The following is a 27,773-nucleotide window of genomic DNA, read 5'->3' on the forward strand; positions in this document are numbered from 1 at the left end:
AGCACCCCCAAATCCTTTTCCTTTGGGTGCGACCATGTTTCCTCCTTTGCCCCTCCTAACCTTGGGTGCGACTGGCTTGGTTCAAAGACAATGCTTAGTCAATACACCTTTTACAAGTTGCCCATAACTTTCCTTGTGGCCCTCATTGATGAGCTTTTCCAAAACTGCCCACGATTGTTTGAAGCATTCCATGCTCACTAAGGACTTACCATTTACAATAAAGATTCTATGTTCTCGTTATTGAAAATATGAAGCTATTATTTCGAGACACAACGTGTTTCTCTAAAGCCTGCGGCCACTGCTACCTGAAGGATATTCCACCTCTCAATCCAAATCCCTAGTGAGGGAACATCCCCAACTCCATTTCCTTTGGGTGTGACTAGGTTTCCTTGTTTTTTCTTGCCCCTGCTAGCCTTGGGTGCAACGAGCTCGGCTTGAAGATGACGCTCATTTAATACTCCTTATACAAGTTGCATATAACTTTGGCTAGGATTGAGCCTATACACAAACTATCTTGTCCCACCTCTTGGAAATTAAGACAGTGTGTGGCCCACTCACCTTGTGTCAATGAGTCCACACCTTGTGACACTCATTGACAAGCTTTGCCAAAACTGCCCTAGTAGACATACCAGACATATTGGCACTTCAAAAATAAAAATCAAAACTACAAAGATTCCCCTTAAACTTGCCCCCCCTTCCTTTCGCCCCCTCCCACCGCTGGCACCTCCTTCCAACTTCTCTGCAACACCTCCCATGATCAATACGATCCATGGTGATCCCTCGCCCGCCCCTGCAGAGCAGTGTGCCCATTGCTCACAATCCCATCCAGCATGCCACAACTCCTTCCCCCATCCTCTCCTTAGCATCATATCCCCTTCAATATCAATCCTCCCCTATCTCCCAATCGCCCTCTTCTGCCTCCTTCACACCCTCTTCTCTCCTTAGCTAGCACGCTGTGCGAAGTAAGCTCCCTTCTTTTGTGTCCTTATTTTCCACATCCCCCCCCCCCCCCCCCCCCCCCCCCCCGCCCCCCCCACCTTGCTCCTCCTTCCCCTCCTCTCCTCGCCCTCTCCCGCAACCTCTCCTCTCCTTAGCCTTGCGTAACTGCGCGAAGTCGAGTCGGCCTCTTCCCTCCTTTGCATTGCATCCGTGATGCATAGTTGCTTTGCATGCACTCTATGTCTCCATGTGTACACTAGCACGAGATAGATAGATAGATATATATATTTAATTATCATCCACGGAGGTCAGATATGACCCATGGGACCAAAACAAAACATTACATCTGTTCTTTCGGGGTGGAAGCATTAGATACATATTAGTTAGGGACTGAGGGTCCATCAGGGGTAAAGGAAAAAGGAAAGGATAAGAACAAAAACAAAACCTAGAGGGGGTCAGGTAGTAGAGGGGGAGCTGGCTTGGGAGTTCGAAACTCCTGAATGATGGCTTTACCGCTACGATAGACTGCCCATTTACCTTGTTTACGAGCTTCATGCATCTTTTTGAGTTGACTTGCTTGAGTTGGTTTGCAGTCAATTCCTCGCCAATCCAAAGCTTTGTCCCCTTGAGGTGATAAGATTGGCATAGCAACCTCATCCGTTCTTCTTTGTTCTTGAAAGTGAGGATGCATTGGCCAGGAGGCACACGCCTATGTGTGTCGTTGATCCAAGAGACAATGTTGGACTCGATGTTGATTGGTTGAAGAATGTCATTGAGCTTGACAATAGATTCTTTGAGGGAATCCTGCTCGGTGCACCATGGTGAGGAGAGTCCTCCAATTCTAATTTTGAGGGAAAGGGATTCTTGTATCCTACATTCTTGTAAGGCTGCTTGTATTTCGCTCTCAATCTTCTTATGCACTGCCTCATTGGCTTCTTTTTGAGTTGTATTGACAGTCTTGGTGAGAGAAGCTTCAACTTCGAGTTTCTTTGCGAGCAAAGTTTCACTCTCCGTTGCCTTTGTATCCTCGAGCTTACACGAGCGTTTTTTCAATTCAACATTCTCCAAAACAAGCTCTTGGATCTGAGCCTCTAGGATCGTGATCCGTGCGTCTTGGCGAGCGATGAGATCCTTCCTAAGCGCAGCTGCCACATCAAGAAAACTCTTGCGTGTGCGGGAAATCGGTGTGTTGAAAGAAGTCATGACTGAAGAATCTTCGATCTGCTGTGCGAAAACCTTTGAGTCTGTGGCTAAGCTCTATTGTGAAAACCTGCTGTGAGAACCTACTCTTGTGGCTTTTCAAAGTGACCTTAGTGCTAACTCATGTCCAGCTCTGCTTACTGAAGTCGAGAGGGACGACTCTGCTCACTGGACGAAAGGGGTGCGCCGTTTGCTGACCACAGGCATGGCCCTGTTGACCGCGCGCAACGTCGAAACACCAAAACTTCGTCTGCTGTCTGAGGTCGAAATAGCACCGTCCCTATAGTCAGTTTCAAAACAACGCTGCCCTGTAGATGCGACAGAGCTGTGTGTCGCAGGCTGTCGAACTGAGGCAAGGGGGGCAGGGCTACGCCCCACGCCCTCCCAAGGGCTGCCCTCGCCCAGGGGGGGACATGGTTGGCACAGGGCGAAGAGAAGCGGGCTAAAGCTAGGGCAGAGAGAGAGAGAGAGAGAGAGAGAGAGAGAGAGAGAGAGAGAATCTGTTGAGATTCTCTCCAATAAATTTATTTTTCAAAATTGTGGCCCCATAGTACTGCCCAGAATTGCTTCGAAGACTAAGCAGGCAAGTGTTCCATGCTCTACTAAAGAATGCAATTTTCACAGTGATGCGCCATTGTGGCTATGGCAACTTCGGGAACCGCCAGCTTTCTCTGTCATGGGTTTGTGACTGGGTGTAATGGCTGCTGCATCCCGCGAGGTGCTCTCAAAGCATCTGGGTGTAGTTAAAAGCAGTAAGCACGCCAGAAACCCACCAGGCAGACGCCAAAAGACAATAAAAAATGCATTACCATTTATTGCCAGCAACCCAAGTAAGGAAAACAAGAGCACAGATCCCTCCATCTTCCAAAAGCAACCCATTACTACCGAGCTTGCTGATCAGTATGCAGCCCATTTGCGAAAGTGTGGCGAGGCAAAAGATCTGTTTAAAGGGAAGCTTTTACATCAACAAATCCGCCAAGCTGGTTTTGATACAGATAGGTATTTGGGTAACCACCTCCTTCAAATGTATGGCAAATGTGGTGCCTTGCAGGACGCATGCCTCATTTTTGCTCACATGCCACACAAAAATGTTTTCACGTGGAACCTCATGATGGGTGCTTACATTGATAATGGGCTTTATAAAGCTGCACTCAAAACATTTCAGGACATGCTGGCATTATTTGTTGTACCAGATGCAGTTACTATCGTCAGTGCTCTTACAGCCTGCTCCACGTTGCTTTCTCTTGCGGAAGGTAAGTGGATGCATGCGTACATCTCCAGACATGGATTCATATCCAATACTCTTGTTGGGACAGCCCTCATCAATTTGTATGCCAAATGTGGCAGTTTAGATGAGGCACTCAGTCTGTTCGATGTTTTGACTGTCCGGGATGCTATTTTATGGAATTCCTTGATTGTAGCATGCGCACAAAACAAACGAGGGAAGGAAGCCTTGCAATACCTGCATGGTATGCAAATGGAAGGCCTATTTCCAACAGAGGTCACATTTGCCAGCATTTTAGATGCTTGTGCCAGTTTTGCAGCTTTGCGTGAAGGGAAACGAGTGCATGCACGCATTGTTCATTATACATTTGGAGCTGATGTTGCTATCGACACTGCCCTTGTTAATCTGTATGCCAGGTGTGGCCAGATAGATGTTGCAGAGAGTTTATTCAATAAGATGCCTGAGAAAAACCTAGTGTCATGGAGCGCCATGATTGCCGCTTATGCCCAGCATGGGCACTCCACCAAAGTGTTGCAGGTTTCCAGGAGAATGCAACGTGCTGGTTTGATTCCTAATGAGATTACTCTGATCAGCATTTTGACTGCTTGTAGCCATGCTGGCCTCATTGATGAAGCTCGCTATTGGTTTACATCCATGGTTAACCAGTATGGCATTTCGCCAGTTGAGGAGCATTATAACTGTATGATTGATTTACTGGGAAGAATGGGCAGATTGGATCAAGGAGAGGAACTACTACGGAGCATGCCACCTGGCACTTCTTCCCTCCCCTGGTTGACATTGCTAGGTGCCTGCAAAAAGCACGCAGATGTGAAGCGGGCAAGGTGGGTAGCAAAGAAATTGTTGCAGTTGGATCCAGATAACGCAGCTCCCTATGTACAGCTTTCCAACATTTATTGTGAAGCAGGCATGTGGGAGGAGGCAGAATCAGTAAGGAAGATGATGGAAAATAAAAAATTCAAGAAGCAGTGAGATTCATTTTGGTTTGACCAAGCGGTCCATGCAAATTGTCGATCCAGGCACAAGTTTCTTAATCAGGAGCATTTGCACAATGGTCCGAAGAAAGCAGGTATAGTTTCAAGTTGATGCTCATGCATTGTCTTTTATATTTCAATCTTTCAAGTTGGTGTTCATGAGTTGTCCTTTATATTTCAATCTTTTCTTCCTTTGCTTCTTTCTATCGCGTTTAAGCTGAGAAGGGGGCTGGGGGAATTAGAGCATCCCATGCCATTGTCTAGGCTGCAACACTGATGTCATGTTTGCATAAGCAACAAGGGGCAAGAGCCAAGCCACTAGTTGTAGACTTACAAAGATAAACAACTTTGTCCATCAATGGCCAAATGGAGGGCTACATACAAACCTCTAATTGGAGAGCTAGTTATCAATGGCTAATTGGAGAGCTAGGTACAAACCTACGATGAAATTGATTGCACCTCAGAAATATGGAACGAGGAATTGGGTCGGGAATGAGATGGGTGAGGGATGACAAAAGTTAGAAAAGTGAAATCGTGAAAAATGGGAAAAAAACCTTTTATTCAAGTACACTTGGTGCAGGTCCGACTATGACACTTGGCACATGTATCTTAAGGTCACTTCCAATGAATTTCTGAATAAATTCAGCAGGTTGGTAAAAGGCCAAAAGACAATACAAAAGAGGTTAAGGTCACTTTCAATGAATTCCCAAGTAAATTCAGCAAGTTGAAGCAAGTTGATTAATGGCCAAAAGCCTGAGTGCAGAAGAAGAGAAATAGAAGCAAGTGTTGGGATCATGGTTATAGGGAATGGCCATTTTCCAGTCTTCGTTCCCCGTTCCCATTGCAACGTCCCGTTTCAACTCTGCGTTCCTTGTTTCGGACGTGTGAGTATCCGTATCAAGGAATGGCATAAGCAAGTAAGAGGACTACCCCGGCTACCTAGGCCGAAAATTGACTTTCGTGGCGGCTACTGGATCCAAGAAGCATGTTGGCTTCAAGGATGGCCCCAATTCTTTCTCGTCTTGCCTTTAGAGAGTTCAAATAGTCCCTCTTCCTCTAATTCCAGCGAGGATGAGAAGAGGCGGAAGAAGCGGAGAAAGACACAGTAAAGCAAATCAAAGAAGAAGTCTAGAGAGCACAAAAAACAATCTAGCAGTTCAAAGGAGGACACATTGTCCTCTTAAGACAGTTTGGACAGTGATTCTTACACTTTGTGTACCATCTATGGTAAGAAGAAAAACCACCTTATTATTAGTTTGATTGTTTGGAAAAGTAGAAAAAGAAGGCCAAAGAGTTCATGGATGAGGTCAAGCCATACAGTTCGACAATTTTTTAGGTTTTAAGGATGCTGTCACAAAATGATGACGTGGCTGCCCAGTGCTCGCTCACAGACACCCTCCCTTGGCCAAATGCTGCCGTGGCAGATTCGGCAGAGCGATGACGTGGCTGCAACAGTGACACGTGACAGCGCACTTCACGGACAACTGATTGACGTGGCAACAGATTTGCCGTAGCGCTTAGCTTTTGGAAGCTTTTGGGATTGCTTTTGTTTACGCAATTGTTGGGAGGGAGAGAAAGCTACGTAATCTTTTTTAAGCCTTGCTTTAAACTCCATAAGAGGGCTTGTGAGAGGTAAAAATTGAAAGTTGCTTTAAGGGCAGTTTTTTATGGACAGCTTTTTATGAGAAGCTTTTGGGGCTCTGCTTTTGGCATCCCTTGTACTCTTTAAATACGTGGGGAGGGACTCACAACACAGAGCATCTGGACGCAGAGTCGGAGTGTGAGCGCATGCTCGCACTCTTGTACTTTGAACACATTAATACAAAAAGAAATACCGAAAGGGGCCAATATCTCTAGGCACGGAACTTCGCCAGGCCAGTGTCGAATCAATTGTGAACTATGCACTGTTTTGAAGTGGTTACTTGTGTTGTCGCGGTAGATTCTTGACTTGGAGTGTCCAAGTCTGTTATAGTGGTATCAGAGCACGGCCGATTTCTCTTCTATGGGAAATCCGATCCCTATTTTTTCCGCGGCACTTATGGCTTCGGGCAAAGATCAGTCGACTCGCTCTGCATTCGGAGATGCGGGAAGGGATCACAACGAAGATTCACGCGAGGAGTATGGCCCGTCTCGGCCTACTCAGGCGGAGCGTCAAGAGATGGAGTGTTGACAATTGATCGGCGATGCAACAAAGATGATTCTTAATTTTGCCAAGGACCCGAAATTGGCTAAATATATGAGCAAGACTTCTTTTGAAGAGGTGCACACGCAGCGGCAGAAAACCACAAAACCATCCCGCAAACCCGCTCTCAAGAAACCTCCTACTCCCAAGAAGTATACAAAGAAGGAATTAGAAGAGGTGGTTGATGCATGAATTGCTCAGCTTTTTGACGCGTAAAACAAAGCTAAAAAGCACGACTAAAAGTAGAAGAAAGGCACTAACTTCGCGGGTTATTTGGGTCGTTAGTCGACATTTGAAAAGGCAAAGAAACAGAAGAAGCGTGTTCGATTTGAAGGAGTACCCAGTTCTTCTTCTTCTTCTTCTTCTTCTTCTGATAGTTCTTCTAGCTCATCTGACTCGAGCGAAGAAGACAGAAAAGGCAAAAAGCGAAGCAAGAAGCAACGCTTTGGAAAGAGCAAGAAAAAGGCAAAGAAGTCTAAATCTCGCCCTGGGATTGACAGTTCTACAGAGGACTCGTCTACAGATAGTTCGGACTCGGATGACAACAACTTTTATACAAAGAAGAAGAATTTTTACAAAGCTAACCAGTATGACTTTCTGGAAGACAAAAGCAAGAAAGTCTGAGAGTTTAAGGAAGGTGGACAGTCAATTAAATTTGACACGTTTTCTGGATATAGAGATGCTTCGAAGGCTTTGTCTTTTGTACAACAGTTTGACATCGCTTTCGCGGGAGGGCGTTACTCAGAGCACTCTAAGATTCGGAGAGCTGCCTCTTATTTTAAGGAGAATGCTCGAACTTGGTGGTCCACGCTTCTATTAAACAAGACTGCGCTAGTTAAATGGCTGAAATTCAAGAGGCTTTTGATTTCTTCTTGGCTGACTCGAGAGTATGAACGCGACATACGAACTGCTTGGAACCATCTTCGGATGACCAAGAAGAATACAGTGGACGCTTATTGCGAGAGATTCTGGAGCCCTTTTCTACCCGCCTCTTCATTTAAGAAAATCTCGTTCAAGGAACAGATTGAGTGATTTACCTTGGGTCTTCCTACAGAGATCCGAGATCACTGCTTGGAACAAAAGTCAGCTTCCATTCAGGAGTTGATGAGTCATGCAAAACGGGGTTTTGCCATTCACTCTGGTAGCTTGACCTACCCCACCGATGAGATCATGACACAAAGAGCCGAACAGACTTTGACAAATGAAAATAGAAAGAGGAAGAGCAACCCAGAAAAGAAGGATGCACAACCCAAGCTCACTCCTCAGGAGAGAGCTCGCTACATCGGGAAGGGAAGTGCTTTGGATGCGGGGAAACTGGACATATCTCCGCGAAGTGCCCTAAAAAGGCATAGAAAGAACAGAACGACAAGGACGACAAGAGGCCTGAGAGTTCGAGAGCAGCTAAGGAATGTGGAAGAAAAGACAAGATGAAAACATGACTGGTTCCAGATTGCGTGGGTACCGATCCGAGCACGTTGGACGAGAATACAGAACTTTGCCGAGCTGAAAGACCAAGAAGCCCTGATCTTTTTTGATGGAGGAGCCAAGGCCAACTTCATCTCACCCGAATTGGCGGCGCGGCTCGAGCTCACTCCTGATCGGATGGGACCACTTGCGGAGGCAGTTCTAGCGGCACTTGGCAGGGATGTAGCCATTACACCTGTCATTGGCAAACTTCGGTTGCATTGTCAGGTGTATTTGGGGCGTGAGGACTTTTACATAATGCCTTTGGAAGGTTGTGATGTGTCACGTGACACATCCAACCCTATGTGTCTGTGGACAAGCTACAGCATGACCAGGGTTCAATTCAGTCAAGTCAGTCTAGGATAGGAAGTGATCTGGCACTTTTGTGAGTCTGTTCGCAGACCGTGCATGTCCAGACACTTAGATTAGATGCATATCCTCCGGTTGCACACAACATGATCATCAGATTTCCATCGGGAGCATTTTTACAGTGCATAGACCTATTTTTCCCTATTTTTTGACATTTTTCACTTATTTATTAAGTGACTTTTGTTGGGAACTAGGTAGGGCAATTTTGCTAAGATAATATGTAAGCAAACCAGAGCTAGCACTTTTTGACAGAAGAAGGAGAGCATCAGGCACTCAGTGCAGCAGGCCTCTGGAGAACCTTCTCAAGCAAGACAAGAACAACCCCTCAGCCTGGCGTTTTCTCTCACCTCAGCCCCTTCAGCGTTTTCAGCCTTGAAAACCTCAGCCTTCAGCGCTTGTGAAGCCCAGAAAGATCAGCGTTTTTACCTCAGCTTGGCAGCGTTTTCAGCCAGCCTCATCAGCGTTTTTTCCAAGCTACATCAGCCCTATCCTTGGGCGATTCCAGCAGGGTAATTCAGCCAGCAAAGGGACAGCCTATTCAGCGTTTGCATCAGCCAGCCAGTAACGTTTTTGTACAACAACAGCAGCGTTTTTCAGCAATGCGGGCCAGCGTTTTTGCACATGCATTTCAGCGTTTTGCAAGCCATAAAAACAGTGTTTTCAGCCATCAAGTCAGCAGACCATCCACCTATTTGGTGCCACAATTACCGGATCGAAGCATTCAGTTTCCAGCCATAGTCTTGTCCTCGTCGTCCACACCGTTGGCATCGACATGGCCCATTAAATTTGCATCAGCATCTTGTACCAGATTGTGCAATAAATAGTAGACCACTCTCGCCATCGAGAGTGGGGCCCTTGGAGGAGGGTTTTACAATGTCTCTGGTGTCGTATTCTCTTCTCTCTCTATCTCTCAGTCTCATGCACCTTCACGCATAGTGTCTATTCACTTTGTTTGTGTCCATTGCACTCTCTCACTAAAGGAACGGAAGGCTCTCCCTTCCGTAAGTAAAAGGAACCTTGAGCACAGTTCGGAGCACTCATCTTGAGCAAAGTTCAACATTCATTCCGCTGCACCTGTATCAGAGCTTTGGCAGTGTTCTGCATCACTCAAGGAAAGAACTACAAGAACCCCAATTTTTTTTGCTTGTTGCTGTCGCACGTAACCCAAGACCTCTTGGGCGTGTCGATTCCTAATCGTGTTTTTGAAGAGTGACAGGAAACCCAAGAAAGAAGGGCTTGTCCAACCTCCCCTTGTGCTTCTTTTCACTCATTGAGAGCGGACCGTGCACTTAGCGGCTGGCCAATCGACGTGAGGTGGGAAAAAGCAACCTTGGTGTGAGTGCAAGGCTGCCAAGGGGTGCGCTCGCAAGAAAAGAGCAGAACTCGGGTGAAGAGAAGATCCTTCTCCAACACAGATTGCAAACTAAAGAAGAACCTCAAGAACGTCAAGACCCGCAAGAACCTCAAGAAACCAAGAACCCCAAGAACCCAAGTTCCTCTTGAACTTAAGAACCCAAGACCACAAGAATCCACAAGCACCCAAGACTTCGGTGGATGGTCATCACTCAAAGCGGAATGGATACTTCGCTTGGAGGTGATGAGCATGAGAGAGGCGAAGAAGAATTTTCCCCACTAGGAGGTTTTTCCGACCCTCCCCCTTCCCCATCCACGCCAAGGACTGCACTAACTCCTATGGAGAAGTTGGAGCAGTTGTTTATGGAAAGGAAGTTAGAACGCGAAGAAAGAAAAGTAGAAAGAAAGGCTTACGAAGAAAGAAGGGCAGCCATAGAATGCAAGCACGCTTGGAAGCCAAAGAAAGACGAGCAGAATTCGATCGCGAGAATAAAGCACGAAAAAACGAGAGCGACCAATACATGAAAGAGTTTTTGCGACTCTTTTCAATTGTGCAAGCGCCGTTTGAACAGAATCAGGAGAAGGAGACTCTGTCACATGATGGGCACCACGTGCTAATAGAAAAGAACAGACTGAACAGACTTTCAGCACTTCAAATAACAACTGAACTGAAATAGAGAGAGACGACACTCGACACGGAGTGGCTAAATTCCACCCCAGTGAGCATTGGCCCCAAACCTTGGCGCCTTTTTCAATATTTCTTTATATTGCATCAATATAGTACAAGCCGGTACTCCAGACTCTGCACCTTCTCTAGGAAGCATGCCAGAGAATGAGCCCTAACTTCATATTTAAAGGCCCTTGGCCTGAAAAGCAGTTTTTCATGAAAAGCCTTTTAATTCAAAAGCATCTGGTGCAAAAGCAATGCCAAAAAGCTGTCGGCGTAAGTCACGGAAATCCGTACAGGCTACCACGTCATCATGCCAGTGCAATTTTGGAAATCTGCCACGTCAGCAGTTTTGGCATGTGTCCAGTTCCTGCTTTATTTTAATCCCTTTATGTCATTGGGGTCCCATCGAACGGGGTCCCCATAAGTTGATAGGACTTCTTCTTCTGTTACTTGTTCTTCTTAGGGTTTAGGCCCCTCGGCCGGCGTCTGTAAGTTGACTCCATTCTTTAGGCTTTGACACGTCGGCAGTTTGTTACACTCTCTCCGTCTCTTCTTCTCCAAAGCATGACACACAGGATTTGAATGATGATAAGCATGATGAATTGAATGACAATGACAAGCATGATGATTTGCATGATCAAGATGTGATTTCTCACAAGCATGATGATTTGCATGATGATCACGATGTGATTTCTCCCAAGCATGATGATTTGTATGATCAAGGCGTGATTGTTCCCAAGGATGATGGTTTAGTTGATGCTTTTTCTAGCGAAGCTAACCTCGTTGCAGATTCTATCAATCACGAAGACTCGATCTTGGCTCTCGAGTCGAGGTCCAAAGAACCCCCTCAGAAAGAACCCCCTCAGGAAGAACCGATCTTGGCTCTCGGGCCTAGGTCCAAAGAACCCTCACAGGAAGTACTATGTGTTCTCATGATTAGTCAGCACGCATTGATGGAGTGTTTCATTCGTGATCGTTTCCTGTATTTTAGTCAGTGTCTTTATGTGATCCCTTTTCCTAAGCATGACATATTGTACGTTGCGCACATTTCACTCATGAATGAACACGGATGTATGCGGATTGTTCATAAAGGCTGAAAAGTATGCATTCAAGGAAGTCACATTCCATGTCTCTTCCTTGGTATGACACATTCGTAGAAAGAGCACAAGAAAGATTGAGCATCAAGCATAGGCATTTCCATTGTGTTTTGCCACAGTTGATTGATTTAGATCAGAAAGACACTATTCGATCTCATTGTTTGCGTGTGTGTGGTGAATGGTTTGGCAGTCTGTCTATTTGTTCATCTACATTGCATGCATAGTCTTTTAGGAAAAGAAATTTTCCAGTCACTTTACATGGAATAGGTATGTTCATGTTTTTGTGTTGGAAGTGGTTTCAGGAATTTTCAGCCATCAAGTTAGCAGACCATCCACCTATTTGGTGTCACAGTTACCGGATTGAAGCATTCAGTTTCTAGCCATAGTCTCGTCCTCGTAGTCCACACCGTCGGCATCGACATGGCCCATTAGATTTGCATCAGCATCTTGTACCAGATTGTGCAATCAATAGTAGATCACTCTCGCCATCGAGAGTGGGGCCCTTGGAGGAGGGTTTTACAACGTCTCTGGTGTCGTATTCTCCTCTCTCTATCTCTCAATCTCATGCACCTTCACGCACAATGTGTTGTGTGCATTGCACTCTCTTACTAAAGGAACGGAAGGCTCTCCCTTTCGTAAGTAAAAGGAACCTTGAGCACATTTCGGAGCACTCATCTTGAGCAAAGTTCAACATTCATTCCGTTGCACCTTACATGATGTCCTCTTGGGAATTCCCTGGTACCACAAGAACAACGCTGTGGTCGACTATCGGGCGAGGAAAGCGACATTGACAACAGAGAAGGGCAGAACCATTGTACTTGACATTAAACTTACGGGCGAGTCTGTCCCTATTGTATTGGCTTTGGCCATTTCAAAGTTAATGAAATCCAGTCTGTTTGTTTACTCGATCTTTTTGAAAGAGTTGAGTGATGAGGATAGGACAAATATGTCTGAACTTGATAAAGAATGCCAAGATTTTCTCCACTCTCATGCCGATTGCTTCTCAGAGGGCCTGCTAGGCGAGTTACCACCCGCTCGTCCTGAAGATCATACCATTGATCTAATACCTGGAAGCACACCACCGAACCGACCACCTTACCGTGTGAGCCGAGCCCAAAACAAAGAGATTATGAACCAAGTGAAAGACCTCTTGGAAAAGGGTCTTGTCCAGCCTAGTACTTCACCGTATTGCTCTCCAGTGTTGTTGGTTTTGAAGAAAGGCGGATCTTGGAGAATGTGCATCAATTATAGAGCTTTCAACAAAATCACCATCAAGAACAGATTTCCGATTCCTAGGATCGATGATATACTCGACAGATTTTAGGGATCCTTGTGCTTTAGCAGGATTGATTTGAAGAGTGGATATCATCAGATCCAAATCGCATCGGGAGACGTCTACAAGACAGACTTTCGGACGACTTTTGGGTTATTTGAGTTTTTGGTGATGCCTTTTGGCCTAACCAATGCTCCTGCGACATTTAACCAGATGATGGACAAGATTTTTCGAGAGTACATGCTATTTGTTGGCACTTTCTTTGACGATATCATTGTTTTCATTAAGAATGACGCGGAACATAGAGATCACCTGCTTTAGGTCTTTCAGGCATTACGAGATCACAAGTTAGTGATTAATGCAAAGAAAAGTGAATTTTTCCTACCAGAGATGCACTTTTTGGGACACATTGTCTCAGCAGGAGAAGTGAAGATGGATCCGGCCAAGATAGAGACTATCCGTGATTGGCCCGATTTGAAGAATGTCCATGAAGTTAGAAGCTTCTTGGGATTGTGTTCGTACTACAAGCGGTTCATTTGAAAGTTTGTGGAGGTTGCTTCCCCTTTGCATATCTTAATGCAGAAAGGAGTCCCTTTCTCGTGGTGACCCACAGAGGTGACTGCCTTTCAGACTTTGAAAGAGAAATTGACTACCTGACCAGTTTTGACTTTACTGGACTTGCAGAAGTCATTTGAAGTATATTGTGATGCTTGTGGTCGTAGTCTGGGTGCGGTCTTAATGCAAGAAGGCCATGGCATTGCTTATAAGAGCCGATTGTTCTCAAGGCCGGAATTGACAACACAAATTTATGAGAAAGAGCTTTTGGCGGTTATCCATGCTCTTACTCAGTGGCGGCATTACCTACTCGGAGCCGATTTTACTGCCTTTACAGACCATCAGAGTTTACGCTACTTCTTGTCACAGAAGCAGCTATTGGAAAAGTAGATGCGGTGGGCGAACATCTTGTCATAGTTTCACTTCAAGATGAATCTGGGCTTACCCTGGATTCATCTAGGTATATTGTCCATGTATAGGGACATAAGAATTTGGTGGCAGATGCTTTGTCTCGGAAGCTGTTTGTTCTGGCTATTTCCGTGATACATCATAGGAGCTTCGAGGATATGGTCGACCAGTATGCCACAGATCCGGATTTTGTAGACGTTTTCACACGGATACGGGATGGGGAGACAGTAGCGGGATATTCCATTCGGGATGGCTACTTGATGAGGAAAACCATGTTGTGCGTTACACAGCCGTTGAGAGAAAAGGTTATGACTGAATGCCACTGTCCACCGTTTACGGGTCACTGCGGCATTGCTACCACCATGAAAGGGGTAGAGAGATACTTCTTTTGGCCGAGACTCAAGAAGGATGTGGACGAGTTTGTGCGCAGTTGCTTGGTATGCCAGAAGGTCAAGTTTGACAAGCATAAAGCACAGGGATTGTTACCGCCTTTACCCATACCCACCGGCCCTTGGGAAAGTATTGCAATGGATTTCATTTTTGATCTCCCGAGAACACAGAGTGGTCACGATGGTATCTGGACTGTTATCGACAGATTTAGCAAGCAGGCTCATTTCATTTAAGTGAAGAAAACAGTCAAGCCGGATCACTTAGCGAGACTGTTTGTGGGCCAGATTTTCAGATTACATGGCATGCCTGAGACGATTGTCTTCGACAGGGACCCTAGATTTACGAGTTTGTTTTGGAAGGCAATTTGGGAGAACATTGGCACGCGGTTGTAATTCTCGTCATCTTTCCACCTACAGATTGAAGGGCAATCTGAGATTGCCAATTTAGTGGTTTTAGATTTGTTGAAATCTTATATCTCGGATCAAAAGACTCAATGGGAAAAGTATCTATCTTTGGTGGAATTTGCCTACAACAACACGATACACTCTTCGACGGGGAAGGCGCCATTTGAGATTGTTGAAGGTGCTGCGAAGGTTCCAACCTTCCTAAGCACAAAAGATAAGATTTTTGAAGCTTATGAGTATACGTGCGACTTAGATACGGCTTTTGCCACGGTTCACGAGGCTTTGCAGAAATCTCAGGAAAGACAGAAAAAGGAAGCGGATCGCCATCTCGCGATTGGAAATTGAAGGAGGATGATTGGGTGCTCTTACGTTTTGAGAAGGCACGCCCTAGAAAGAAAAAGGGAAAGGAGAGGCTTTTTCCAAAGCTTAGTATGCGATATGTAAGGTGCAACGGAATGAATGCTTGAACTTTGCTCAAGATGAGTGCTCCGAACTGTGCTCAAGGTTCCTTTTTGTTCTTATGGAAGGGAGAGCCTTCCGTTCTTAATGAGAGAGTGCAATGATCACAAACAAGTAAAGGGACACTGTGAATGAAAGTGTATGAGACTGAGAGATAGAGAGAGAAGAGAATACGACACCGGAATGTTGTCAAACCCTCCTCCGAAGGCCCCACACTCTATGGTGAGAGCGGTCTACTTATGATTGCACAAATCTCCACAATGCTTGGACTTGCCGACGATGTCGACGACGACGAGATGGGCTGAAATCTGAAAATACCAAGGGCTGAAATCTGCAAATCTTTATCTGCTGAATTCTGACTCTATGTCGGTGACGATGTCGATGGCGACGACGCGACGACGACGCACTGAAAACGCAGATGCTGAAATCTGCGTTTTCTGGGCTGAAACTGTAAACCTTGCAGAAACTGATCGTGCGGCGAGGAACTGTTGCGGGAAGGTGAGATCTACGAGGTTCGGGACTTGATCTGCGGTTTCTAAGGGCTGAAAACTGAAAACGCTGATGGTTCTTCAGTTTCTGTCGCGGTGAATCTACAAAACGCTAGGGTGTGAAGCGGATGCAAAAACGCTAGGGCTGAAAATCTGCAAATCTGTCGCCGGTTGTCTTGCTACGCAAAACGCTAGGCTGATCTGCTGTTCTAGTGCAAAAACACTAAGGCTCTTGTTGTCTTGTGGTAGCCGAGGCTGATCTGCTGAGCAAAAACGCCAGGCTAGTCTTGATGAAAAACGCTAGGGCTAGGGAAGTCTGCTTGGAGGAGAAAACGCCACCAAGGGAGGTTCTTGCTGAGAAGTTGCCTATTGAGCACTGGTGCTCCTGCTGCCTCTTCTGCCAATTAGTGCTAGTCTAGGTTTGCTTATATACAAACTTACTCAATTTGCCCTACCTACTTTCCAACAAAAGTCACTTAAAAAATAATAAGTGAAAAATGTCAAAAATAGGAAAAATAGGCTAAATGCATTGGAAAATTCCCGTGAAGGATTCTAATGGGAATGCTTATGATCATGCTGTGTGCAACCAGAGGATATGCATCTACACTAAGTGTCTGGGCATGCACGGTCTACGAATAGACTCACAAAAGTGCCAGATCACCTCTAAATCTAGACTGACTGGACTGACTGAACCCTTGTCGTGCTGTAGCTTGTCCACGGACACATAGGGTTGGATGTGTCACGTGACATCCCTCCTTTTCAAAGCGAGGTACTGGTACCTAAGTGTATGGCGTTGAGGGAGATCGCCAATAGCATCCGGAATCCTGGAAGGGACTCTTCGCCGGACCACTCTGATGTGTGGGTCGTGCGATACTTGAACTTCATAAAGGTCTGCAATGCCTTCTTCTTTGGGCCGCGCCGAAAGCGACCCAAAGTCTTTTGTGGCTCCTTCGATGCTTCAACTTCATCGATAGTCATGCTTCTTTCTTCTTCAAGAATCTCCATGGCTGAAAATTCCCGAAACCATTTCCAACACAAAACCATGAACATACCGATTCCATGTAAAGTGAGTGGAAAATTCTTGTCGTCCTAATAGACTGTGCATGCGATGTAGATGAACCAAGAGACGGAGTGCCAAACCGTTCACCACACATACGCAAACAATGAGATCTAATCTTCTCTTATGATCGAAAGCAATCAACTGTGGCAATTCACAACGGAAATGCCCATGCTTGGTGCTCATACTTTCATGTGCTCGTTCTACGAATGTGTCATGCCAAGGAAGGGAGATAGAATGTGACGTCCTTGAATGCATACTTTTCAGCTTTTCATGAACTATCCGCATACATTCGTGCTTATTCATGAGTGAAACGTGCTCAACGTACAATATGTCATGCCTAGGAAAAGGGATCACATAAAGACGTTCATGAAAATACAAGAAACGATCACGAATGAAACACTCGTACAATGTGTGCTGACAAATCATTCGAACACATAGTACTTCCTGTAAGGGTTCTTTGGACCTAGGTTCGAGAGCCAAGATCTGGTCTTCCTGAAGGGGTTCTTTGAACCTAGGCTCGAGAGCCAAGATCGGTTCTTCCTGAAGGGGTTCTTTGGACCTAGGCTCAAGAGCCAAGATCGGTTCTTCGTGACTGATCGAATCTGCAATGAGATTAGCTTCACTAGAGAAAGTATCAACTAACACATCATCTTCATGCAACTCATCATGCTTGTGAGAAATCACATTTTGATCATGCAAATCATCATGCTTGTGAGAAATCACATCTTGATCATCATGCAAATCATGATGCTTGTCAGTGTCATCCAAATCATCAAGCTCATTATTATCATCATGCAAATCCTGTGTGTCATGCTTTGGAGAAGAAGAGACTGAGAGAGTCTCCTTCTCCTGAATCTCTTGCATCTGTGCTTGCACTTGAGAAAAGAGTCGCAACAACTCTTGCATGTGTCGCGCTTGCTCATGCTCACGCTCTATGGCTGCCTTTCTTTCTACTTCTCTTTCTGCTTTTCTTTCTGCGTGTCTGCGATCCATTTCTGCTTTTCTTTCTTTGCATTCATGATCAAATTCTGCCATTCTTTCTGCTTGTCTTGCTTCGCGTTCTAACTTCCTTTCCATAAACATCTGGTCCAAAGCCTCCATAGGAGTTAGTGCAATCCTTGTTGTAGACGGGGAAGGGGAAGGGTCGAAAAAACCTCCTGGTGGGGAAAATTCTTCTTCGCCTCTCTCATGCTCATCACCTCTAAGCGAAGTATCCATTCCGGTTCGAGTGATGACCATCTACTGAAGTCGTGGGTTCGTGTGGATTCTTGTGGTCTTGGGTTCTTAAGTTCACGAGGAACGTGGGTTCTTGGGGGTCTTGGTTCTTGGGTTCTTGAGTTCTTGAGGTTCTTGTGGGTCTTGAGGTTCTTGAGGGTCTTGGGGTTCTTGTGGTTCTTCTTTCGCTTGCAATCTGTGTTACAGAAGGATCTTCTCTTCACCCGAGTTCTGCTCTTTTCCGTGGGCGCACCCCTTGGCGGCCTTGCGCTCACACCAAGGTTGCTTATTCCCACCTCACGTCGATTGGCCGGCCGTTAAGTGCACGGTCCGCTCTCAATGAGTGAAAAGAGGCACAAGGGGAGGATGGACAAGACCTTCTTTCTTGGGATTCCTGTCACTCTTCAAAAACATGATTAGGAATTGACACGCCCAAGCGAACTTGGGTTCGTGTGACCGCAACAAGCAAAAAAAATTCTTGTGATTCTTGTGGTTCTTTCCTTGAGTGATACAAAACACTGCCAAAGCTCTGATACCAATGTTAGGTGTAGCGGAATGAATGTTTGAACTTTGCTCAAGATGAGTGCTTCGAACTGTGCTCAAGGTTCCTTTTTGTTCTTATGGAAGGAAGAGCCTTGCGTTCTTAATGAGAGAGTGCAATGATCACAAACAAGTGAAGGGACATTGTGAATGAAAGTGTATGAGACTGAGAGATAAAGAGAGAAGAGAATACGACACCGGAATGTTGTCAAACCCTCCTCCGAAGGCCCCACTCTCTATGGCGAGAGCGGTCTACTTATGATTGCACAAATCTCTACAATGCTTGGACTTACCGACGATGTCGACGACTCTGAGGACGACGAGACGGGCTGAAATCTGAAAATGCTAAGGGCTGAAATCTGCAAATCTTTATCTGCTGAATTCTGACTCTATGTCGGTGACGATGTCAATGGCGACGATGCGACAACGACGACGCGCTGAAAACGCAGATGCTGAAATCTGCGTTTTCCGGGCTGAAACTGTAAACCTTGTGGAAACTGACCGTGCGGCGAGGAACTGCCGCAGGAAGGTGAGATCTACGAGGTTCGGGACTTGATCTACGGTGTCTAAGGGATGAAAACTGAAGACGCTGATGGTTCTTGAGTTTCCGTCGCGGTGAATCTGCAAAACGTTAGGGTGTGAAGGGGATGCAAAAACGCTAGGGCTGAAAATTTGCAAATCTGTCGCCGGTTGTCTTGCTACGCAAAACGCTAGGCTGATCTGCTGTTCTATTGCAAAAACGCTAAGGCTCTTGTTGTCTTGTGGTAGCCGAGGCTGATTTGATGAGGAAAAACGCCAGGCTAGTCTGGATGAAAAACGCTAGGGCTAGGTGAGTCTGCTTGGAGGAGAAAACACCACCAAGGGAGGTTCTTGCTGAGAAGGCCTGTTGAGCACTGGTGCTCCTGCTGCCTCTTCTGCCAATTAGTGCTAGTCTAGGTTTGCATATATACAAACTTACTCAATTTGCCCTACCTACTTTCCAACAAAAGACACTTGAAAATAATAAGTGAAAAATGTCAATAATAGGAAAAATAGGCTAAATGCACTGGAAAATTTCCGTGAAGGATTCTGATGGATTTTGATGGGAATGCTTATGATCATGCTGTGTGCAACTAGAGGATATGCATCTACACTAAGTGTCTGGGCATGCACGGTCTACGAATAGACTCACAAAAGTGCCAGATCACCTCTAAATCTAGACTGGTTGGACTGATTGAACCCTTGTCGTGCTGTAGCTTGTCCACGGACACATAGGATTGGATGTGTCACGTGACACGATACTACGGACCTTTCCAGATCTGTGAAAAGATCAACGATGTCTCCTTCCGACTGAAACTGCCCAACACTTGGAGGATTCACAATGCATTTCATATGAGTCTCTTGAAACCTTTCAAAGGTGATGTGCCCGAAGATGGGGAGCCTGATGAGCAACCTGAAGTGGAAGAAAACGAGGAGATCCTTGTTCCTGAAGAGATTTTGGCACATAAGGACACAAAGAATAAGGGTAAAGTAAGAAGGCGGTTCTTGGTTAAATTCAAGAACTATTCTGCACTGGATGCGAAGTGGATGGAGGAGGAGGACCGAGCAGATACTCCTTAGATTGTGAACCTTTACCTTGAAGCTTTTGGTTTAGCATAGTCTATTCCAAATGGAACCCAGAATTCAGCTTGGCCGCAGATATGGTGTAGTGGGATGCACAAGAGGGGTGTTACTCCGCTCCTTTGTCAACAGATGCCTTGATTTTTGAATACTAGAATTCACTGATGTCTCTTTGAGCTTCAGGGATACTGAGAGCTGACAGTATTCTGTTGTATGACTTTATGAAATGGAATTCCTGAATATGAAACTAATTTGTTCTTGACTTGTTTTTAAGTGTAGGAACTGATAGATGAAATGACTGCAGCATTTTGGTCTAATTGATCTCGAATAGACATGGTTGCAATAGGGGTTAGTCAATCAGGCATCTATGAGGTCCTGAGTGGATCTAGATGCGATTGCTAACTGCATTGCTGATAAATCATGGTCTAAGATCCGAATGAATGTTGAATGTGATTTGTCATGTGATGTCTTGTGATGTCAAGTGATGTCCTATGATGTCGTGTGATGTGACTGTCGATTGGTACATGTGTTAGACGTGTGTTCCTGGTGCGTAGGTACCAATAGTCAGCGTCTGCTAAGACAGTTTATGGCTTCTGTCTGTTTTGCAGGCGTAATCGAGGGCGATTACAATGCTTTCAAGAGGGGGGTATGTCACAAAATGATGACGTGGCTGCTCAATGTTCGCTCACAGACACCCTCCCTTGGCCAAATGCTGGCGTGGCAGATTCGGCAGAGCGATGAAGTGGCTGCAGTAGTGACACGTGTCAGCGCACTTCACAGACAGCTGATGACGTGGCAACAGATTTGCGGCAGCGCTCAGCTTTTGGAAGCTTTTGGGATTGCTTTTTTACGCAATTGTTGGGAGGGAGAGGGCAGTTTTTTATGAGAAGCTTTTGGGGCTCTGTCTTTGGCATCCCTTGTACTCTTTAAATTCGTGGGCAAGGTCTCACAACTCAGAGCATCTGGACGCAGAGTGAGTGTGAGCGCCTGTCCACACTCTTGTACTTTGAACACAGATTAATATAAAAAGAAATACTGAAGGGGCGTCAGTCTTTGGGGCCAATATCTCTAGACACGGAACTCCGCCGGGTCAGTGTCGAATCAATTGTGAACTGTGAACTGTTTTGAAGTGGTTATTTGTCCTGTCGCGGTAGATTCTCGAGTTGGAGTGTCCAAGTCTGTTACAGATGCCTCTTGAGCTGTTGCCTACATACAATAGTTTGACACCAGTTTCTCTGGGGTCCCCTTCTCAAAATCTTCTGGGTAGGAAAGGCGGCATCTTTCCTTAAGGTAATGCTCAGATTGTCAAAGTTGACGATGCGGAAGCGTAGAGACCAAGGAGAGTAAGCATGAGAGTCTCCTAAACCAATCAATCTTGGCAATGAATAATTGATGATTAATACATTGGGGGCAATGGGTTTCATATATACCCATCTTAGTAAATTGCCCTACCCAGACTTTGACAAATAAGTAAAATAAATACCTAAAAGCCAAAATAAATAATGGGATTACATTGGGCAGCTCACTTGAGATTCCATAACACTTAACACCCTCTCTGTAGCTCATAGTGGACATAAATGGTGAGATCAAGTCGATAAAGAAGCTACCATGGACACCCCAGCAACACCGGTTATGGTGGATACACCTCGGATTTGCTACCCTCAACTTTGTACCTTTGAGGAATGCCATCTTAAGCATTGGTTGCCTTTCAAAAAATTTTGAATTATAGACCACAGTACATCTAAGAACCCCCATTTGCGAACTGTGAACACATCATGTCCAAAATATTCAAGGATAATGAAATTTGGAACACATCCTGTCTATAATCCGGCCAACAACAATGGATTGGTGGACACATTCATAGTGTTTTAGATATGTCTGATTGGTTCCCTGCCAGATGTATATGCCTTGAACTCCGACCCATGGTTTCAAACACTAGTTACTTGAAATCCAATTAAGGGTCCAAATTAGTTATAGGGAGCATTGCTTGCCCCTCTTTGCCACTCACATGTCACAAAGTGATGACGTAGCATGACCAATTGGAAGAGAATGGCCGAGTGGACAAGAGAAACTGAACCGACCAACTTGAAGAACGTTTAAGCACCGGCCGTGGGGCCTAAAACCCTAAAGACCAAAAGCCTGGACTCTGGGAGAGATTTTTGTAAGTCGCACTGACATGCTGACGTGGCAGGCTGTACAGATTTTTGCAATTTTCGTTGGTTTGCCGACGTGGCAGTTTTTACGTGAGCTTTTGGGATCAGTTGCTTTTGGGTTTAGTGCTTTTGAACCTGCTTGCTTTTGGGGCTCTTCTTTTGGGCATCCCTTGTAAGAATAAAAGAGCCCCTAGGGCCTCACTCTGCAGAGCATCTGAACGACATTGCATGTCGGGTCCCAACCACCCTCAAGGCCCCCCTTGCTCTATTACTAGAGCAAGTACTTTCTTTATTTACTTGCACAATGCTGTCACAATGATCCTAGATGCTGAGATGTTGATGGGTACTTGGTGTAGATGCTTGGTATTGCTGAGATGTTAGAGGGGTACTTGCTAGAGGTGCTGGGTACTGCTGAGATACTGAGGGGTACTTGCGGTGGATACTTGATATTGCGAGGCTAAGGCTGAATGCTGAAAATGCTGATGCTTGGAAGGGCTGGAATGGCAATGCAGGGCTGAAACCCTTATGGCTGAAAACGCTTGGGACTCTTGCCCTAGGAGGTGACCCCCTAGGTCCTTTATAAAGAAAATCCATACTGGGTCGAGTAGCCATAAACTGACCCCACCATATGAAAACTCCTTGAAACTTGTGGATACTGCAGATGTAGGTACTACTGCGATGTAAACACCGACCATACATGTTACTAGGTAGCCTTACTACTATCGCGGAATACCAGCCTTGACGTTGACTTTGCCTTGAGCAAGTACTACCACTCGAATAGCCTTGTCGTGAAAACGTTGCGGGTGAAGATGAAAGGTAAGGTGCTTAGAGGTATTTCCAAGGGTTACTTGTCGACGGAAGTGGATGCACGCCACATGCGAACGCGAATGCAGAAGAGGGTTAGGGATCGTTGCACCAACTCCTGCCATATCCGCATACAAGGAAAGCAAATCTTGGTATTCAAGATTTGGATTTTTGCGTATCCGATGTCGATTTTTGTCCAAAGACATAGTGACGAAGAAGGGAGCGCGCCTGATGCGCCATGGGCTAAGGGTGGGAGTGGCTAATAAGTCCGGGGCACGGGCGCGAAGCTTCTTTGAGAAAAAAAAACTGAGAGAGGTTCTTTGGGTTCTTGGTTCTGCTTGGGTTCTTAGTTTAGTTCGCGAAGCCGAAGCACGCACAGAGCTCTGATACCAATGCTAGGTTTTAAGGATTCTGCTCGGATCTAGTACTCTGCACAGGCACAAACATAAGGTTACTCTACTTCACTTGAAAAGAGAAAGTGAACTGAAGACAATGAACGAGAGAGGCAGAGAGAGAGAGAGAGGAGAGACGACACTGCATGCCGGGTCTCAACCACCCTCAAGGGCACCCTTGCTCTGTTAACAGAGCAAGTACTTTCTTTATTTACTTGCACAATGCTGTTACAATGATCCTACATGCTGAGATGCTGATGGGTACTTGGTGTAGATGCTCGGTACCAAGGTTGCATCCGGATAGGTCCGTACAATACAGCCGTACAATACAGATCCGTACGTATGGATAGGGATCCGTATATTGCTTGTTTTCAAAGAGAAAAAATCGTGCATTGTGAGGTTTGTAGAATTTATTAGAGTCAGGACTTCATACTTCAGTCTTGGATTATCATTACGTACTTTTTTTTAATGCTCTTAGTGTTATGAGACCAACGACATAAGACATTCGACACTGTTTGGCTATAGACATTGATTAGCTTTGTGTTTTCACTATTCGGTTAGAGTCGTGGACTCTAATTTTTATTTGAAGTCTTGGTGAATGCATAAGTAAAGCTATGAAGTACTCTCAGTTTTAGGCTTTCTTTTAAAAAGGACGAATACGTACCGAAAAACTCAATCCATTTTGTACTACGTACCTTACTTATCGTATTTGTTCCGAGCACTACGTACCTAGCTACCTTGCTTGGTACTTCTGAGATGCTGAGGGGTACTTGCTAGAGATGCTAGGTACTGCTGAGATGCTGAGGGGTACTTGCGTTGGATACTTGATACTGCGAGGCTAAGGCTGAATGCTGAAAACGTTGATGCTCGGAAGGGCTGGAATCTGTAATGAGCTGGTGATGAAGGGATGAAACCCTTATGGCTGAAAATGCTTGGGATTGTGGGCTGAAAAACGCTGCTGACTATGGCTGAAAACGCTGGTCTGCTACGATGGAGTGCTGCTGAAAAACGCCAGGTCCTGATGCTACGAGTACTGAGTGGTGCGGGTGCTGATGCCAGTTCTCGTTCTTCTTCTTTTTTCTTGCCCTTGGAGGTGATGTAATGTGTAGCGGAAGTGAATGATGGTTAATGCTCAGGATGAGTGCTCAGCTCGTTCCCAAGGTTCCTTTTACTACAGGGGAGAGAGAGCCCCCCTTTACTTCATGAGAGATTGTGCAATAGACCAAAACAAGAGAGAATGCAAATTGTGTGTGTGTGTGTGTGAGAGAGAGAGAGAGAGAGAGAGAGAAGAGAGAGAAGATCAACACCAGATGGGGTCCCAAACTTCCCTCCAAGGGGCCCCCTCTCTATTGCTAGAGAGGTATTTGTCACAAGTGACAGCGGAATATGCAATGAAGACAAGAACTGGCTCGTGATCCGGCGGGTATCTCGACTCCACCTGCAATGCCAAACACATGAAGAAGGCACACCTGTGGAGAAGAGAGATAATTGATGTAGAAAGAGACAGGACATGCGAGAATGAGAGAGAGAGAGAGAGAGAGAGAGAGAGAGAGAGAGAGAGAGAGAGATTTGGGAAAGGCTCTCCATGCTAATAACAATCTGCTCATACAAGTGACCAAGGGTGGTCCGGCATAGAACTGACATGCCCAATGAATAGACCTGAGGTGCACACAACTGCGACTGCTACTGACACTGCCAACTGCTCCTGCACTCGAGACCACTGACACGACCTCGACATGTGCATTACCTCCAACATGCTCTGAGAGCATAGATCTGTTGCATCTACTCCTGGCTAGATCTAGATGTGGATCTAGATCTCGGTCGAGGAAACTTGCCACTGCATGGTCACAAGGGCTATGAAAGACTGCCCTGAGGTGGTATTGCACGTAGAGATGAACTCTGAGCACTGCTCCTGCTGCCCACGAAAAACGCTGGGCTGACCCTCCTCTGCAGGCTGATGGCAGGCTTCCATCCCCTCCGGCCCTCTAGTACAGGCATCAGAAGCTGCCCCCTTGGGGCACCCAAGAGAAGGTGCCCTTGACTGGGGCTAAACTGCACACTGCATGAGTTGATCCCCCCCTAGCTGCCTATATAGGCCAATACTCAGCTTGCCCGACCCACACCTCCAGCCCCACGACCTTGGGAAGAGGGGAAAATAGGAGAGGGCTACGGATGCCCATAGGCTTAGGGGGAAAAATATGACTAGGCTGGGGAATAATATTCCTAGCTTGCAGGAACACAAGAGATCATGGAACCAAGCCAAAACCCGAGCTAAACATGGCTAGACACGACCAGACATGAGAGACTACCTCACACTGGCCGGGCACGGCCACAAAACAGCCCTCACTCCCTAGCACTTGTCCCTCGGAGAAACTGGGACAGACTGTGAGAGTGTGCGTGCGCAGAGAGAGAGAGAGAGAGAGAGAGAGAGAGAGAGAGAGAGAGAGAGAGAACACAAACGCCAAAACACAATGACCAGATAGTGTGGAAGTGGGTACCCCCTTGGCTTCATAAATAGGTGGCCAAGGGGAGGTAGGGCAAGGCCTGGAAAAATCCCCCACGATCCAACAAGAAATAAATGAAATATGAGATATAAGATGGGCACCCGGACAAAGGTGGGCGGCCGGACAGTGCAGTCTAAATGCATATGCAAAGGGTGGCCAGCCCAGAGGCACACTAGCCGTACATGCATGCCCTAGACCTGTGAAGCAATAGAGTGGTGTAAGTCTAACACCCCCTCTCAGCACCTGATGCTGAACAAACCGCATGAAGCAGAAGATGTGAGGCAAATGATGAAGATTCACGGGCAGTGCAGCAAACTGCTATACTCTGCCGATACAAGGTGAATGCACTGCGTGAAGGTCCTGAACTGAGTGTGAAAACAACTCCTTGTCGTGAAAGAAGTGCAAGTGTCCTGCCCAAGAGGATTTGTGGTGTCTGTAGTCAAACCGTCTGGAAAAAATGGGGAAGCCCAGCAACCTTCGTGATAATGACCAGAAGCCTGTCAATGCATGAACCTGTAACCCAGTGTGGCTAAGCTGTGTAAAACTCAAGGAAAGCCAGATGTAGCAATCTGCGCCGTAAACGTCCTCCAAATCAAGGAAAGTGAGACTAATCAGGCTGCACTATAGAAGCTACCGTAAGCTGCAGCAGTCACCAACAGACCGCACAGACCACCACCAGATGGTGTCCTGTCAGTAGGTAGGGTAATCCAAGATGAGGGGAAAGCCAGACTCAACAGTCTGCGCTGTGAAGGGCCTTCGAGAAGAGGTGTGGTCGGACCAAGCTGTTTGCACTGTAATCATCCTATATGAAGAAGGGAAGCCAGAGTGAGCAGTCTGCGCTGTGAAGATCCTTTGAGAAGAGGAGTGGCCAGACCAATCTGTCTGTGCCTTCTTCCCTGTATCTCCTGCCTCCAATCCTCCGGTGTCAACCAAAACTGAATCCATGCCAGCATTGCCACCAAACCGCAGCTTAGTGTGGCTCTCAATGTGAATGAGCTGGGAGTGACCTGCTGCACAGGTTAGGGGATGAGTCTGCTGTAAGGTTACCGAAGTGAGTGTAAGCAACTGTGAAGGTAGCAATCCAAATGATCAAGAGTATAGACGAGCAATTGCACTACCATCCAAGCCAAGCTCCGGGTGACTTCGGAAAATCCCCCACAACCCAACAAGAAAATGATATATGGAAATATAGGAGGGTGCCTGGACAAAGTGGGTGGCTGGCCCCAAACTCAGGCGGTCGGACCAGGTACAACCTAGACTATGGGTGGCCAACCCGGAGACATACTAGCCGTACAAGTATGCCCTAGACCTGTGAAGCAGCAGAGTGGTGTAAGTCTAACAGACCTTCTGTGTGCAAGATTTTAGGACCGCGCGAGTGCGTGCATTTGCTTGACTACAATGTAGGGGATTAAAGAGCTTTACTTTACAGGTTCCGGGTGGGTAGAATAAGGACAATTGGTAGCAGGAATAAAAAAGACTTTTCTTCCCCCCTATTTAATACCCTCTCTCTATTATTTCAGGGGTATCACTTTCTTATGAATTTTAGTCATCTTCTTGTCACAGGTTTTCAATGGGCCGTGCTGTTTTCCGAACATTAGCCATAGATTCATGGGTACATGCTACAGCTGTATCAGTGGACATGTGGATTTCATATTGTGAAAGTTCATCGATGTGGCAAGGTGACTTGGTGTTGGATTTTTCCATCATTAGTGATGTGCATGTCCCACCAGCTGCCTTTTTGTTTTAAGAAGTATGCCTATTAACTGTTTTATTTATTGCCAGGCTTCATCATGGTTGAGTCTTCCTTTAGCAATGAAACTAGGCTCTTGTGGGTTTATCTAGGTACATGTGTGTGTGGTTAATGTATTGATTGGAATGGAATATGCGAAGTATACACAGCAGGATGCTCTCATAATGCAGGTAGACATTGAAAAGGCTTTTGGTACAATGCAGTGGGATTTCATTGCCGCCACAATGTGGGCCCTTGGATTTGGTCCAAAGTCGACCAATGTTGTATACTTTTTGTACACTCATAGTA

At 45.9% G+C, this 27,773-nt stretch overlaps 1 pseudogene across 1 annotated transcript; it reads left to right on the forward strand.

Annotated features, from left to right (window-relative positions):
* Window positions 1-2,269: 2,269 nt before the first annotated feature.
* Window positions 2,270-27,511, forward strand: LOC147446117 (pentatricopeptide repeat-containing protein At2g13600 pseudogene; annotated as a pseudogene). Its single transcript, XR_015189856.1, has 2 exons — window positions 2,270-4,451; window positions 27,299-27,511. The product of XR_015189856.1 is annotated as a pentatricopeptide repeat-containing protein At2g13600 pseudogene (transcript).
* The last annotated feature ends 262 nt before the right edge of the window (window positions 27,512-27,773 follow it).

This window comes from Adiantum capillus-veneris, chromosome 12, assembly GCF_014529385.1.
Source record: "Adiantum capillus-veneris isolate H3 chromosome 12, ASM1452938v2, whole genome shotgun sequence".
In the NCBI taxonomy this organism is placed as follows: domain Eukaryota; kingdom Viridiplantae; phylum Streptophyta; class Polypodiopsida; order Polypodiales; family Pteridaceae; genus Adiantum; species Adiantum capillus-veneris.